This window comes from Protomyctophum parallelum (assembly GCF_964188405.1).
Source record: "Protomyctophum parallelum genome assembly, chromosome: 23".
NCBI lineage: Eukaryota > Metazoa > Chordata > Actinopteri > Myctophiformes > Myctophidae > Protomyctophum > Protomyctophum parallelum.
The window spans coordinates 507,320-524,483 of record NC_139715.1 but is presented as its reverse complement, the minus strand read 5'-3'; positions in this window follow the sequence as shown (position 1 = coordinate 524,483).

Genomic DNA, 17,164 nt, shown 5'->3' with positions numbered 1-17,164 from the left:
CATCGTACCGTACTGTAAAATCTCATACCATGGCATGCCTAGTTTGTACCGTCTACCAGAGGGAAGTAGCTGGAAGTCGGTGCAGGGTGGATGAGACGGGGTCGTTTGCTATCTTGATAGTTTTTTTTTTTTTACGAAGTATCTCATTGTAGATACAGCCTAATTGCTGGTGTCTCTTCCCAATTATTTTTGAGGCTAGATTTACTATTCGCTGCAGCTTGCTTCTTCCTTTGACCTTTAGATTGCCAAACCACATTGCCATGTTAAAACACAAGACTCCCTCTATCATGTTTTTATAGACTGTTTCCACGATATGCTTGCTCACTCTAAAGGAGTTGAGCTTGCGTAGTAGGTGGAGACGTTGGTTACAAGTTTTAAAAATCTGTTCAGTATTTTCACTGAAAATGAGTTTGCTGTCAATATATCTGCCTAAGTATTTAAAACTGTCTACTACCTCCACTATTTGTCCACCAATTGTAATGGCCTGCACAGGTTCCTCTTCATGAATGACAAGCTTCTTTTGTTTTTGTCACATTGATCCCTAACGAGTTTTTTTTTTCTTCCCCGCACCAGTTCTGAAGAGATAATAGATATGCTCTGTATGATTCCTCCCCACTGTCCCCCCTTCCTCAGTAAGACAACTGAGACCACTGCTTGCGGTTGAAAGGAAACGTAAAATCAATAAAAAGCTGGCCTAGTAAGATGGGGATAAGCAGGCTGATAGTTGCATAATCAGTTCCTCTCTGACTTTTATAACCAAACTGGAAATAATCTAAGCTGTTAAAAACCATCGCTATAATTTGTCTGCTTATAACTCATTCAATACATTTTCCCAAAAATGGGGGTAAGAGCAATACACACACACACACACACACACACACACACACACACACACACACACACCCAGCAAAAGCATGTCCCTGTCACGACCCATATACGAACTATTGATCCAAGCATGCAAAATCAATACTCACACACACAGCCACACAGCCTGTACAGAACCTACTGCCCCAGACGAGGCGAGAATAGTTTCACTGGCATGTACACACTACCAGTGGTTAATGAATAAACATATATACTAGATAATCTTGACGGTGAATTAGTTTAAATTAATGATCATTGATTGCCAAACTGGCAAAGTCCACCCAAACAGGATCATTCTGATGAGATCCTCACACAAAAGCAGAACTAGAATCATATTGATCCCCCAACTGCCAAACTGGCAAAGTGCCATTAGCAGGATCAATCTGATGACGTCAGTGGAAAAACGGTTAGGCCCCGCCCCCTCGTCCCTAGGGAGTGTCCTGAGAATGCCGAAATCGGACATCGAGGTCCCTAGGGACCAAGGGTGTCCTTAACTACTACTCTCCTCCACATCATAATCCACCCACACAAAACTCTTCTACACATCATCATCATCATCATCATCATCATCCTTCGAGTGCCCTCGAGATCTGCAACACAAGCTGCTTCCACATGGTCTCTGCTGCTCATCGCCACACCGGGTTCATTCACAGCCAGTCCTGTGCGTTCCTACTCGGAACATCTGGAAATAATAATAATAATTAATTGCATTTGTATAGCGCTTTTCCAAGTGCTCAAAGCGCTTTACAACGGTTCATTCATTCATACATTGGGGGGTGAAGCGGCGAACAGTCGACGCCAGCGTCCTCATTTAGTTCCCACATTCACACACCGACGGTGGCGAGCTCACACCGACCGACTCATTGGAAGCAATGTAGGGTTCAGTGTCTTGCCCAAGGACACTTCGACATGTAGACAGGAGGAGCCGGGATTCGAACCGCCGACCCATGGATCATTGGACGACCTGCTCTACCTCCTGAGCCACAGCCGCCCATACGAAATGTGAGTGGTCTTGTTCCTCTTGGGTATAGTCTCCACAGAAGAGTATCCGAAATGACCTGGTCTTTTGCTCTGTGGCAGTGTCCAGTCTTCTTTCTGAGATGGGAGGGATGATGCCTCCATACATCTGAGCTCTGGTGGTGAGACGGTCCTTCCATGAGAGGTTCTGGACAGGAGTCTTGTGTCTGTTCCGTTAAGACGATCCCGAAACTCCTTACTTATTGTTTACATGTTTCGGCACCATCTTCTACACAACTCATTGCACTACAGTACACACCCTATTTTATAGATAGACGTCATTCAACACAATTCTACACTCACTCAACCTGCTTCTGCATTCGGCACCAGATCAGTGGGTGCATGCTTCTGGGTCGGCACCAGATATGTGTGTGCATGCTTCTGCAGTCGGCACCAGATCAGTGGGTGCATGCTTCTGGGTTGGCACCAGGTATGTGGGTGCATGCTTCTGGTTTGGCACCAGGTATGTGGGTGCATGCTTCTGGGTTGGCACCAGGTATGTGGGTGCATGCTTCTGGGTTGGCACCAGATATGTGGGTGCATGCTTCTGGGTTGGCACCAGATCAGTGGGTGCATGCTTCTGGGTTGGCACCAGGTATGTGGGTGCATGCTTCTGGGTTGGCACCAGGTATGTGGGTGCATGCTTCTGGGTTGGCACCAGGTATGTGGGTACAGGCTTCTGGGTTGGCACCAGATATGTGGGTGCATGCTTCTGGGTCGGCACCAGATATGTGGGTGCATGCTTCTGGGTTGGCACCAGATATGTGTGTGCATGCTTCTGGGTTGGCACCAGATATGTGTGTGCATGCTTCTGGGTCGGCACCAGATATGTGTGTGCATGCTTCTGGGTTGGCACCAGATATGTGTGTGCATGCTTCTGGGTTGGCACCAGATCAGTGGGTGCATGCTTATGGGTTGGCACCAGATATGTGGGTGCATGCTTCTGGGTTGGCACCAGATATGTGGGTGCATGCTTCTGGGTTGGCACCAGATATGTGGGTGCATGCTTCTGGGTTGGCACCAGATATGTGGGTGCATGCTTCTGGGTTGGCACCAGATATGTGGGTACAGGCTTCTGGGTTGGCACCAGATATGTGGGTGCATGCTTCTGGGTCGGCACCAGATATGTGTGTGCATGCTTCTGGGTCGGCACCAGATATGTGTGTGCATGCTTCTGGGTTGGCACCAGATATGTGTGTGCATGCTTCTGGGTTGGCACCAGATATGTGTGTGCATGCTTCTGGGTCGGCACCATATATGTGGGTGCATGCTTCTGGGTTGGCACCAGGTATGTGGGTACAGGCTTCTGGGTTGGCACCAGGTATGTGGGTACAGGCTTCTGGGTTGGCACCAGATCAGTGGGTGCATGCTTCTGGGTTGGCACCAGATATGTGGGTGCATGCTTCTGGGTTGGCACCAGATATGTGGGTGCATGCTTCTGGGTTGGCACCAGATATGTGGGTGCATGCTTCTGGGTTGGCACCAGATATGTGGGTGCATGCTTCTGGGTTGGCACCAGATATGTGGGTACAGGCTTCTGGGTTGGCACCAGATATGTGGGTGCATGCTTCTGGGTTGGCACCAGATATGTGGGTACAGGCTTCTGGGTTGGCACCAGATATGTGTGTGCATGCTTCTGGGTCGGCACCAGATATGTGTGTGCATGCTTCTGGGTTGGCACCAGATATGTGTGTGCATGCTTCTGGGTTGGCACCAGATATGTGTGTGCATGCTTCTGGGTCGGCACCAGATATGTGGGTGCATGCTTCTGGGTTGGCACCAGGTATGTGGGTACAGGCTTCTGGGTTGGCACCAGATCAGTGGGTGCATGCTTCTGGGTTGGCACCAGATATGTGGGTGCATGCTTCTGGGTTGGCACCAGATATGTGGGTGCATGCTTCTGGGTTGGCACCAGATATGTGGGTGCATGCTTCTGGGTTGGCACCAGATATGTGGGTGCATGCTTCTGGGTTGGCACCAGATATGTGGGTACAGGCTTCTGGGTTGGCACCAGATATGTGGGTGCATGCTTCTGGGTTGGCACCAGATATGTGGGTACAGGCTTCTGGGTTGGCACCAGATATGTGTGTGCATGCTTCTGGGTTGGCACCAGATATGTGGGTACAGGCTTCTGGGTTGGCACCAGATATGTGTGTGCATGCTTCTGGGTTGGCACCAGATATGTGGGTACAGGCTTCTGGGTTGGCACCAGATATGTGTGTGCATGCTTCTGGGTTGGCAACAGATATGTGTGTGCATGCTTCTGGGTTGGCACCAGATATGTGTGTGCATGCCTCTGGGTTGGCACCAGATATGTGTGTGCATGCTTCTGTTTTGGCACCAGATATGTGGGTGCATGCTTCTGGGTTGGCACCAGATCAGTGGGTGCATGCTTCTGGGTTGGCACCAGATATGTGGGTGCATGCTTCTGGGTTGGCACCAGATATGTGGGTGCATGCTTCTGGGTTGGCACCAGATATGTGGGTGCATGCTTCTGGGTTGGCACCAGATCAGTGGGTGCATGCTTCTGGGTTGGCACCAGGTATGTGGGTACAGGCTTCTGGGTTGGCACCAGGTATGTGGGTGCATGCTTCTGGGTTGGCACCAGATATGTGGGTGCATGCTTCTGGGTTGGCACCAGGTATGTGGGTATACAGGCTTCTGGGTTGGCACCAGATATGTGGGTATACAGGCTTCTGGGTTGGCACCAGATATGTGGGTATACGGCTTCTGGGTTGGCACCAGGTATGTGGGTATACAGGCTTCTGGGTTGGCACCAGATATGTGGGTATACGGCTTCTGGGTTGGCACCAGGTATGTGGGTATACGGCTTCTGGGTTGGCACCAGATATGTGGGTATACGGCTTCTGGGTTGGCACCAGGTATGTGGGTATACGGCTTCTGGGTTGGCACCAGGTATGTGGGTATACGGCTTCTGGGTTGGCACCAGGTATGTGGGTATACGGCTTCTGGGTTGGCACCAGATATGTGGGTATACGGCTTCTGGGTTGGCACCAGGTATGTGGGTATACGGCTTCTGGGTTGGCACCAGGTATGTGGGTACAGGCTTCTGGGTTGGCACCAGATATGTGGGTATACAGGCTTCTGGGTTGGCACCAGGTATGTGGGTATACAGGCTTCTGGGTTGGCACCAGATATGTGGGTACATGCTTCTGGGTTGGCACCAGATATGTGGGTGCATGCTTCTGGGTTGGCACCAGGTATGTGGGTATACAGGCTTCTGGGTTGGCACCAGATATGTGGGTATACAGGCTTCTGGGTTGGCACCAGATATGTGGGTACATGCTTCTGGGTTGGCACCAGATATGTAGGTACAGGCTTCTGGGTTGGCACCAGATATTTGGGTACAGGCTTCTGGGTTGGCACGGTGGGTGGCATGGTGGGTGCTGCAGAATGTGGTTTAGTATGGATAGCTTAGAACTAAACATGGAACGCTCAGAATAGAGTGGAATGATTCCGGAATGTTTCAAACTTCCTAAATCAAGGCCAACATACTATAGATTTATTATGTATTGTATTGCTGTGACTAAAACTAAGTGAAAACTATTCAAGAGACTATGACTAAAACTAAAATAGAAATTTGCTGCCAAAAACAACACTGGTGTGTGTGTGTGTGTGTGTGTGTGTGTGTGTGTGTGTGTGTGTGTGTGTGTGTGTGTGTGTGTGTGTGTGTGTGTGTGTGTGACTGCGTGCGTGCGTGCGTGCGTGCGTGCGTGCGTGTTTCTCCTCTGTGCTAAATGGGACAGTTACTGCTTAGGCCTAAAAAAAAAAACCTTTGGTTTCTGGTTGCCGACCGACTATTAAATATGCGCGACCCATATTATTTTATTGGCATTTGGTTAAAAAAAAAAAAGAAAAAAAAGAAAGCTCAGAATACGACCGAGTCAAGACCAAAAAGGTCTTTGATCATTAAAATTCTCTTTGATGAGACCATCGGGACACGCGACCTCATCCTGCGTTATAAAAAATTAAATCCACGTAGGAATAGTTGTAGAACCACTATCGTTTGTAACAACACTGTCAACACAGCGCGCTGTGCGCCGCCATGTTGCTCAGCTCTGACCGGGGAGCGGAGCGCAGCCTCTAGACTAGAGCCGTTTAGAGACAGAGAGTGACGACAATGGACTGATCAATGACGCATGCAGCCCCACGAATAAGCAGTGAACGGAGATGTCGCAACTCTCTCAACTAAACCGCGCTGCCTCCGACAGAAATATTCAGGGGAACATGTTTTAACGTGACATGCAGACCCGGTTCAATGGGAAACACAAACACACATTGAATAACACACGCCGATATTGTTGTGTTTCTGTTGCGTGTGTGTTGTGGTGCCACTGCCACCGCACATTAAAATGCCACCAAAAAAAAGCCAAAAGCCAACCGCAGGGCAGCAGAAAATATCAGCAACCCTATTTTCTAAACCTGCTGCCTCTACTCCAGGTATGTCACTGTGTAATGAAAACAATGTAAAGTTGTATTAACCATTAAAACTGCCACAGTTATTTCACATAGCCAAAATATGAAATATGTAGAAGCCTATCCATCATTGCCGTAGGATTTTTTTTTTAAATCCTTGCTACCCATCCTTCCCACGAAAAAATAAATAAGTAAAATAAAATAAAATAAATTCCTTGCTACCCATCCTTCCCACGAAAAAATAAAATAAAATAAATTCCCTACCTACTCAGCCCAAAAATGACAGCCAATCGGAAACCAAAGTTTTTTTTTTTAGGCCTTAAGCCCCGTTTCCACCGCCCAAGCTAGCTTCTGCTTTGGCTTCGTGGTCCCATGTTATCTCTATGAAGAGCAGCTTTTGAGCTTTGAAGCTTGGAATGAACAGCTTTTTTTTTTTGCTTTGCTTTCATGCTCACCAAAACTCAACTTTATTGCTGCTTTGAAACGCTGGAGCTTTTCAAAGCTGCGTGTAGCCAATCAGAGCACAGCGTGGTTTGAGGGGGCGGAGTTGAGACCATTTCACAAAACGAAAAGGCTGTGCAAAAGCTGTCCGCTGCAATTCTCCGAATTAAAAAATATACTTTTTAAATATGGGCTGTATATGAAATATGAAAGGATATTTGGCAAGACCATAGCCGATTTTATCGATAGAAATTAAAGTTTATATGAGAAACAAGTTGTCGAAGCGGTGAAAACAGGTTGTGTTCCGTGTTCCCAGTGGATTGATACTTTTTCTGGGGAGAAGTTCCTGCATTCACCCCCCCGCCCCGGTTCTCATCGAAGCCATTGATGCGGACTATTGCCCAGTCCAGAACGGCGCTGTCCGTCGCTGAATGTGGACTAAACAGTGCATAAAGAAGCCCGCTCTCAGCCGGTCGTCGTCGTCGTGTGCGTGTGTGTGTGTGTGTGTGTGTGTGTGTGTGTGTGTGTGTGTTATTGAGCGCCCGGGGACACGTGTGTGTGTGTGTGTGTGTGTGTGCGCGCGCGAGAGAGATCAACAATTGATATTATATCAGTTGTATGATATCGATATGCATGCGGACAATGGGACATCCCTGATCCGACCTGTCATGTGCCGGTCGTCATGTGTGTGTGAGTGTGTGTGTCAGTGTGTGTGTGTGTGTGTGTGTGTGTGTGTGTGTGTGTGTGTGTGTGTGTGTGTGTGTGTGTGTGTGTGTGTGTGTGTGTCTCGGTAGCTATGTTGATTGTTGAAACATGGGCACCGCGAATCATACCTTTTATTTATGCAATATGTTGCCCGTGTTTTGCGATTGGTTTGCTGCGTTCTGAATCGATAAACCAATGGCATATAGATAAGATTTATTTGAGGGAATCATTTCAATTGGTTTATTGCGTTCATGTAGGCCTATCGATGAACCTCATCATCCATGATGACATCCATGATCCTCCGACTGTAAATGATAATGTTCAGTGTGATCACCCCACATCCCCCCAAGGCTCAACCCCACCCTGAATGGGGTGTGTCGCGGCTGTAGGGGGTCCGTTATTGGACCTTGTTAGCACCTGAACACACCCCTGTTTGTGCAAGATCAAAAAAGTTCAAAAAAATAAAAATGGACGTGGGCCAAGTTTATAAAAAACAAACGACCAAGAGGAGGTGGGAAGACAGATTGATAGTGGCTGTCAGCCACTGTCAAATTATTTATGACAAGAGTCTCGTCGACTTCAAAGATAAACTGAAGAAGGAAAAGGCATGGGAGGACATCGCTTTTGCTGTTGGCGAGTCAGGTTAGTTCAAATATTAGCAACAATGCTATAGTTAGCGGCCGAGTTTCTACCACCGGCGTCCGTTATAAACATGCTACTTGATTTATGAAAACAGACAGGTTGTAATATTTTGGAGGTTTGATCTAAAAAAAAATCGACTGAATGAATGAATGAATAGACAACTATCTGCATCACAGTGCTTGTGCTATGTAGGCCTACTGCTTGTGGAAGACTACAATACATCATTTTCTGTTAAGATGAATGGGATCATGTGATATGATAGTATATTTTCCATCTGCAGCCATCTGGCACTAAGCAACATGCATATTATACAAGCTAGGCAATGCATATTTTCTGTGTAATAACACAGTCACCAGTCCTTTGTGTTAGTTATAGTTGGATGCTCATTGCTAATATAGAAATAACTAATTGGCATTTGTCATACAATATGGAAACCTGAAAGCAGAAATGTACATGCATGCACATGAATTGGGTGCATCCCTCCATTCCGACATGCTGCCATTCCGATATCCCCCTATTCCGACACATTTTAGTCCCACCATTCCGACAGTCCACAAATATTAAATGTATTTTCAAGGCAAATTTTAAGGGGTGTGTAGCAACTTATAATGTAATAATCAGCTCATAATGTAATTAAAAGACGAGCACATAACTTAATAGATTTTTCTATAATGTAATAATGTGTTACATTAAGAACCCTCCACATAGGCTACTCATACTGTAATAAAACTTCATAATGCAATGATGTCTTTATAATATATGAGCTGATTATTACATTATGAGTTTTTATTACATTTTAGTCATATTATTGACCATGATACTGACATGACACTGACCATGACACTGGCATGATACTGACCATGACACTGACCATGATACTGACATTATACTGACCATGACACTGACCATGACACTGACCATGACACTGACATGATACTGACCACGATACTGACATGATACTGGCATGGATGGAACTAGTAACTAGGTCCCGTTTTGTTATAATAATACTCAGTTGAAGGCATATTTCTGCTGGCATGTGACTTTCTTTCTGCTGGCATGTGACGGATGTCGGAATGGAGAGTGAACACCACATGGATTGGTTGGTGTCCATATATGTCTAGTTCACTTGGAAAATGACAAGCACACTTTAATGTCTAGACTGTCTGTACATGAATAATAACTAAAAACGATTAGCCTACAATGCATGCTGGCATATTTTGATATGATGTAGCTGTTATCTTTACTCAGGTCACATCACATGACATGTCATTTTTCCCCCAGCGGAAATGTGCAGGAAGAGGTGGAAGTCACTTGTGGACACATACAGGACATATCTGAAGGATGAGACCAAGAAAAGTGGTTCCGGCCAGGTGTCTGGAAAGCCGTGGGTGTATATGGCCGTTATGTCCTTCATGAAGCCACACATGGCAAAAAGGGACACAACGGGCAACATGACCACGACCGCTGCTGCCCCCCAGGGTAATATGCACCTTAATATTAATGTATATTCACTGAAACTGTCCTTGCACTAATGTCTGCATGATAACAGATACCAGCTACTATGCTCATTCACCTAATTTCTAAATTTCATGAAGATACGTTTTTTGAGGGGCGCTTCATCTGGCTTTTGAAAATATGTCATATGTCAGCCAAGTCTATGGACTTTTATAGCAGTTAAACATTACCATGTGTCCCTCACTTCACACAAGTGTTGTTTTTCAATGTATTATTCTCCCCCCTCCCCTTGCTCTCCATTCTTTGTCTTTCCTGGAAACATTCAAACAACGATGGAACAATACATAATACATTTCACCCACTGTTTTAACACCTGTAAACCTGTGATGTGACATTAAGAATATGATTCTGTTTCTGATTCTGCTACCTCCAGGACCACGTAAAGGCCCCTCCAGCAACCCTGCCGCTACACACACCAGCACCACCCGACCATGCCTCGGGGCTGATGAGGGAGCCGGCAGCAGCGGCACATCTCTGCACATTCCCGACGCCTATGTCACTGACGAGGACAGCCTGACACGTCCCCCACCAACGCAGGACTCCAGCACATTTTCTTTTTTTCACATCCCAGAACTCCAGGTAAGGTCTGGGAAATATGTCATTATTACATTGATATTTGAAATTCTAGATATTATGTCTGGGATGTATTCACATGGACTACAATTGTCAGTTGCTACGACTGATTTATCTATCTCAATGATTTCTATTATTATATGTATTTGATATTTATAAATAACACCAGTTGTGCTGATTAGTGATTAGACAGAGTTCCGTCAGAGCAGCAGCATCTATGGTGGTACTTGGAGAGACAGATATACACATGTCATGACACATTGTCAGCTTGTAGAGAAGCTATTATATGATGTTTGTTATATTGATCACACAAGCAATAGTATGCATGTTCAGAAGCATCTTCAATAAAACTCTAGGTATTTCATTAAAGCAAAGGCAATTTATTTGTTGGCTGTATATGTAAAAGAACAGCAGGAGCATACAGTTGGTTTGAAATTTATTCTATGTAAGGGGGGGTGGCACTTGTGAAAGCCACTGTACATCATATATGTGTGTGTGTGTGTGTGTGTGTGTGTGTGTGTGTGTGTGTGTGTGTGTGTGTGTGTGTGTGTGTGTGTGTGTGTGTGTGTGTGTGTGTGTGTGTGTGTGTGTGTGTGTAGGAAGTTAGGAACCCTGTAATCTCACATGACTGTGATCGTATGTATCTGTATCGCCCGATTCTAGACCCAGGACAACCCAGAGGTGCAGCAGTCTGAGGAGGAGGAGGAGGAGGAGTATGTGCCTGTGCCTCGGAAGGTGCGTCGTCATCGGGCCAACCCCCAGCACAAAGACATGACGCCCTTCCAGGAAGCCCTTGTACAAGAAATGTCACTGACCGCAGCACAGCCTACCATCTCCAGAAATGTTCCGCAGCCTCTAGATGCCAACGAACTTTTCTTTATGGGCTTGGCCAAAAAGGTTAATAAGTTGTCGGACAGAGACCAGGCTCTGGTAATGTCAGATTGTGTCCAGGCATATAAAGCTTGCGTTTTTGAAGCACTGGGAGAGCAAGCGCCCTAGTTCTTCTCTCTCTCTCTCTCTCGCTATATCTCTCTCTCTCTCTCTCTCTCTCTCTCTCTCTCGATGATTCACATTTGAGCGAGAATCGTTTCCGTTTCGGAACTATTTCAGATGTTTGTTCAGTTACTGTATGTCTGCCTGCATTGGTCCACTAGTTATGCAATTGTTTGTTAATGTTTTGTTGTTTTTTTGTTTAAGGTCTATAAGGAGGGATGTCTGCAGGCTGTATAAAGATAATATAGTAATGTTACACGGCTTATTGCTCTTTTTCAGGATTTGTATTTTTGTACACTGAAATAATAAATGCTATTCAACATGGAACTTATAACTTGCTTTGTTTGGTAGTGAAACTCAAAGAAGTGATTAAATGCCTCAAATGTTATTGTTACCTCCACATTTGACCACTCTTATCTGTTGTCTGATAGGTGTACTACCTCAGTGGCAAAACAAAATAGAATAGCATATGAAATGAGCTAATGTTTGAAGATACATCATGCAGGTTTACCGTAACTTGGATATCCAACTGGGTGAATACATCCAACCTGAAACCAACTTCACTGCGGTTAAAGGATGGAAGAGTGTTTAACGTCAATCAGGTGGAAACCTCATGGCTGTTTCACTACTGCTGTTACTGCTATTCACTAGTACAGACCACACATACAATCGAACATCGTTTAACATGGTTTAGCATTTATTTAGAAAAGGTGGAACATGAGAAGGAATGATGCATAGGAATGAGATGCATTGAATGAATGATGCATTGGAATGTCCGATGTTCTGTCTGAACTGAAGCAGTCAAAGCCAAGGAGAATGTTACATTACTAATTCACCATCGAGTAGCCTCTGCACTAAATGTCACACTCACATGATAGAACAGCAAAATAAAAACGAATAGTCTGTCTGTCCATCCATTTACAAAATGAATTGACTATCTATCTATCTATATCTGCATACCAAACTAATAGTCTATCAGTATAAAACAAATTGATTATATAAAAAGAAAATGATCTTACTCTTGGATTTAACCTTTGTGTGTTTAAAATAAATCATTCAGTTGATAAAACCTTTACAATTATACAAGCTTTTTACTAAATGTACATGCATGAGTGGATTGATGCATAGGTGAGATGCATTGGATGGCCTTGACTGTTCGTGAGGGATGTGTCCCGTTTGGGAAGGGGGAAGGGAGGAGGATGTCGGGTTGGGAAGAGGGGAAGGGTAGGGGGTGTGAGGATGTAGGAGGTTTCCGAGGGGCCGGATGAATGAGTGAAAGGAGGGGGTGGGGAGGGGGAGTGAGGATGAGGGGATGATTTGGAGCTACAGAGGGGATCTTGAGGGAGTGAGGCGATGGAGGATGTTAGTGAGACTAGGCCCCTGGGAGGGAAGTGGAGGATGATAGGGCGTGGCCCTGTGGGGGGAGGGGGTGTCGAAGGCCCGGTTCTGGGGGGGTAGGATACCCTGAGTATTTGGCGGTCTGAGTCGCGGGGCGTCCTTCTGGTCGTGTATGGACACGCCCCCAATACGAGACCCCTGTCGGAACCTGAAACTGGAGAACGAGAGTTGAGTTAGTAAGAGAAGCGGGAGGGAGGGAGGGTTACGAGATACGATGCACGAGAGGCATGGTGAAACAGGCTGGCATATATACTCTTCCCTTGATGCAGTGAGGGCGGCGATAGGGCAGAGAGCTGGCGGTTGCCATGGCAGTGAGGTCTCGGTGAGTAGTGAGGGTGGAGCTGGCGTTGGTAACCATGGCAGGTAAATGGTGTAGATGATTGAGCTTGGTACCTGAGGCTAGGGAGAGAGTTAGCGTGGCATGGTGGCAGAGGAGGCCAACGATCTTAGCTTGTGGTCTTCCTCCTGAACATGCGTTGTACCAACTTCAATTACACCTGAATTTCCTCTGAAAGATTTATCTTAGAAAGTTTAATCACTACATTCATCCATGTGGTTGGTATAATGGCCACTTTGGCACATGTTCCTGGGAATTTGCACTTTCACACAGAATTAAACTCTATAGCAAAAGTGTGTGAAACATCATTGCATCTGATTTGACCTGGAAAATTTGTAGAAGACATAGCAAGACATGTAATAGTTAAAAATGAGCATAATAGAAAACCATGTTATTGAGGGTTGAAAGTTAGATACATGTTTTCGTTCATTCATATGCATGTAGTAATGTATTGTAATGGCTTGAGCCAAATATATATATAAATATATGGATATAACTCTTTAATAGGAATATTGGGGTGGCTCTTAAAAGAGCCTTTGGTTTTTGGACTGGACTGACTGGATGACTAGGCCACATGGTCTTGCCAGGAAACGGCACCCACACCAGAGAAGAAGGATGAGAAGCAACTTCTTCTGAACAGGGGCTCCTGTCCAGCGTTGTTGCTTCCCACCCTTCCAATCCGACGGAGACCGGGAACCTCTCCCTCCACGGGCCGAGCCACAGCTGGTGGTGGAGCAGCAACAGGGCCACGGATCCTGCCTCTCCTGAGGAGGTTGTGCAGGACGCACGTAGCCTTGATGCAAGCCTCAGCATTGGCCGGGATCAGAGGGATGGTGCGGTGGTACATCCTCCACTGACTCACCAGGATGCCAAAGGCGTTCTCCACCACCAGTCTGGCTCGGGACAGCCGGTAATTGAACACCCTCTCCGTCCTGGTCAGGTGTTTCCCGGGGTATGGCCTCATGACATTGCGCCGCAGAGGGAAGGCCTCATCTGCGACGAAGACATGGGGTTGACGGCCCAGGTGTGCTGCCCCAGGAAGAGGAGCGTCTTCCGGGAGGTGGAGGGTGCCATCCAACAGACGCTGGCCAAAGACGGAGTGTGCCAGGGTGCCACCGTCGCTGGAACCTCCGTACGCCCCGATGTCAACCACCCGGAAACATTTCTCAGCATCTACAACTGCCAAGAGGACCACAGAGAAAGTCCCCTTGTAGTTGTAGAACTGAGAACCTGTCGCCGGGGGGGCCTGGAGGACGACATGCTTCCCGTCTATGGCTCCCACACAGTTCGGGAAGTCCCAACGTTGCTGGAAGGCAGCAGCAATGGCACGCCAGTCCTCCGTGGTGGGTACAGCCATGTAGTCGCCAACCAGACAGTCCCAGATGGCCGTGGCAACAACTGGCACAATGCGACACACAGTTGTGATGCCCACACGGTAGCTGTCTGCGATGGTGCGGTAGCTGTCTCCAGTGGCCAGGAAACTTAAAACACAATTGAAGAACATTCATTAATTATCTATACAGATATCTATCTATACTGTATATACACATATACTAACTAAATACACACATTACTATTATATATATATATATATATATATATATATATATAACGGGTATAAGAAATACTAGTGAAATTCCTGCTAAAATATAATTATGTCTGTATTTATCCTCATGCGTGAGTGGTTGTTTAGCCTGACTGTACTGCCTGTGTACCACCAGAGGGTGCTGTTATGCAGATTGTTAATTCGTTTTGTCTAGCGTCATGTATCACTACCATATACCGGTATATTTTCTATTTCATTTCTATATAAAAACGATGTTGTAGGTTAAAAGCAAGTTAAAAACAGATTGTATTAATGTTAAAACCACTATACGATCACATGTAAAAAAGAAAACCATTGTAAAAGACTTCTGAATGCATTTAATGTTAAATGTAAAGTGTTATTGTAAGATAATAACACAATCAGTGGAGGAGCTCATTCATTTTCACCACAGAAGCAAACTATGAAGCACTTTACTTATGACCAGTGAAATATGCGACTATGCTGGCCTGGGCCTTTATAATATTATAAATACACTATAGACTAGGCTACTCACCGAAGGCAAATGGCAAGCCGTTCAGCAGGTGGTATGGCGCGCCGAAAGTTGGTGTCCTGCTTGGCAATACGTGGACCAACTCTTCTCAAGACCTCGTCGAACTGGTCGACGGTGAGCCTGAACGCCGCTTGAAAGCGGTCTCGGTCCAGTCGCTGCTCCTGGACCAGGGTGTAGAACGTACCCAAACGTTGGCGCTGCTGCAATATACTGTGGACCCAGACACAGCGGGGGCGAAGTTCCCGAACTTCTTCCTCCTCCAAGGCGGCAAGAATGACCAGGAGCCTCCGACGTCTCAGCTGCAGATCCATGGTGTCGCTCTGACATTGGGGGTTTAAAGCCCCACTATATATATGAAATATTTTCCCCGCGAAAATGTCACTGCTTTGTGATTGGTTTGCTGCGCTCCCGCTCGGCAGATGCACCATCGAGAAACCAATCCAGATAGATATTTTCTTGAGGGAATAATTTGTATTGTTTTATCGCGAGAATGTGTGTGTGTGTGTGTGTGTGTGTGTGTGTGTGTGTGTGTGTGTGTGTGTGTGTGTGTGTGTGTGTGAGAGAGAGAGAGAGAGAGAGAGAGAGAGAGAGAGAGAGAGCGATATAATGCTATAAATGGCCCGTATATATATATGCCATATAACGTATATACTGGCCCCATTAACTATTAATGCTAATGTTAAGTAAACGATATCACTCATGCACACACACGTACACAACCCCCCCCCCCCCCCCCCCCCCACACACACACACACACACACACACACACACACACACACACACACACTCTCGCAGAATTAGAGAATTATATTTATTCATAAAGTCATCACCAGCACAGTGATGGTATAGGTATTAATTATTTATTTTATTTAGATATTGATTATTTTAATCAATTTAGATATTGATTATTTATTAAGTAATTAAAGTATGCCTAGCCTACTAGTTGGCACAATGTTTTCCCCGGGAGGAGCAGACCAGAGGAGGGTCAGTGACAGACAGGGCCGCGGGGGCTCCCTTCCCCGGACTTGAGACTTGGGACTGAATGTCCGGAAATCACACGTTAACATAAGCTGTTTTAATTGCTTTTACGACGTGCTGGATATATACAATTGTATTTCTACGGTATGCTCTTGCTAAATCAACATTAACATTACATACAGAGCCGCTATTTTAAAAAATGCCCGGAGAGTTTTGCTCGTGGCGGAGGAGGAGGAGGAGAGCGGAGTGGGGAGTTTTCCCAACCCCAAGACGAGCACTTCAGCTGGGGTAAAAGAGGGAGGAACGAGATCGGGTCCGTAGTCTCGTTCGGTTATTTACAAACAAGTTTACCAAGATTATATTATTTATTCATCCATACGTAGTGTATGATGTAACTAAATATATAATTATTTCTCCTCTACAGTCGCTATTTTACATTTTAGACTTTCAAATGCGCATCTGCTCAAACTGCCCGTTTTCTTTCTCATCTGCAGTCCAGGCAGCTTGAGTGACAGGTACCTTGTACACGCCCACTTTCTCAAAAAAAAGCAGCTTTGAAATGAGTTCAGCTTTGCTTTCATTTCCAGCTTTGGCCGGTCGGAACGGGGCTTTATACTGCGCTGTAGTGGAAAGCTGGGCAGTATGAGTCTAAAGCTATGTTTCTATGTCAGAGGTTCTTCGATAATAAAAAAAATAGCAGACCTACAAGCTCGTAGTGCGCCACTCAGTGGCACGCTATGAGCTTGTAGATCTAGATAGCAAATGCGCTGCACAAGGTGCCCTTTTTTTTCACTTGAGCACCTGCCCCTCTAAATGTCTGTGCACGCCACTGGTGACTGCATGCAGGGCATATCGTGTTATGTTTTTAGTTTTTTTCCAAAAATGATGTTTTAGCAAATGCAACATAAACAAGGCGTAAACCAGGGTGGAACAATAAATTAGGCAGAAAGAGCCTGCTCATGGTTGGTCAGTCAGGGACCAATCAGAACGTGCTGACAAAAAGCTAAATTAGGAGCTTCATGTGGATTCATGGCATTGGTATATTTATATACGTGTGTCTGATACAATTAATATAAAACATAATTATCTAAATACTGAATGTTAAAAATTGCCTGGGATGAAATACACCAGCCTGAGAACTAGAAGACACACACACACACACACACAC